Source organism: Bos indicus x Bos taurus, chromosome 23 (assembly GCF_003369695.1).
Source record: "Bos indicus x Bos taurus breed Angus x Brahman F1 hybrid chromosome 23, Bos_hybrid_MaternalHap_v2.0, whole genome shotgun sequence".
Lineage (NCBI taxonomy): Eukaryota > Metazoa > Chordata > Mammalia > Artiodactyla > Bovidae > Bos > Bos indicus x Bos taurus.
In genome coordinates, this window is record NC_040098.1 from 41,028,434 (window position 1) to 41,029,534 (window position 1,101).

General features: G+C 43.2%; 1 non-coding gene across 1 annotated transcript; it reads left to right on the plus strand.

Annotated features, from left to right (window-relative positions):
• The first annotated feature begins 269 nt into the window (after positions 1-269).
• On the plus strand, positions 270-342 carry TRNAE-UUC. Its single transcript has one exon. It is a non-coding gene; the product is annotated as a tRNA-Glu (tRNA).
• The last annotated feature ends 759 nt before the right edge of the window (positions 343-1,101 follow it).

Sequence of the window (1,101 nt, forward strand, 5' to 3'; positions counted from 1 at the left end):
TCCCATGCAGGAATACTGGAGTGGGTTGCCATTTCCTTCTTCAGGTATAACTGGGTTTTATGCTGCTCACAGCCAAAGCATTCCTAGCTGATGGAGTGTTTCACCTGTAACATTTATAATTCCCTCAACACTCCAGATGGCAGCCATTATTACCCCTGCTTTATAACTGAGAGAAAGTGAGGCACAGAGCCTAACTGAATTGTCTGAGGCTACGAACGATCTCATCACTTTACTAGTGTTTCCAATTTTTAAAAAGGTGTCATGGGGCTTCCCTGGCAGTCAAATGGTTAAGACTCTGCACTTTCAATGCAGGGGGCGCAGGTTCAATCCCTGACCAGGGAACTAAGATCCCACATGCCACACAGTGTGGCAAAATAATAATAATAATAATTAATTAAAAAAATAAAAACAGGACTTCCCTGGTTCAGCCGTTTGGGAGTCCGCCAGCCAAAGCAGGAGACATGGGTTTGATCCCCGGGGAGCAGCTGAGCCCACGCACCACAACTATTGAGCCTGTGCTCTAGAGCCCAGGTGCTGCAATTTCTGAAGCTTCGAGCACTCTAGAGCCTATGCCCCACAACAAGAGAAGCCTGTGCACTGCAACTGGAGAGTAGCCCTCAATCATGGCAACTAGAGAGAGCCTGTGTGCAGCAACGAAGACCCAGCATAGCCAAACATTAACAACAATAAATAACTCTTTGAAAACAAAAAAATAAACAGGTGTCATTTACTGGCTAAATATGTTTCCTGCACTTACACGGCACTCTTCTACTCTCTGTTTCTGTGTGTGTGTGTGTTGTGTTGTGTTTTTCCTACTTGGAAATTTTGGCTCTAGTCTAATTCTGCTACAGGCTGTCTTTGAGATTTCACCTCACTTTCCACTCCTTAAAATGAACTTCGATTAAAGTTCAGAAGTCTACGATGCCACCATGACCTCACAACTGTGAGTTCACAACACTATAGATTCTGTCTTTTGTTTGTTTTCAAGCCCAGATTGCTTTGCCTGTGGCAGATATGCAGTAATTATGTTAAGTATGGTTTAATTAAATTCCACTCTGAGGACGTATAAAAGAAATCTCAAGTACCATGGGGAAATATTAA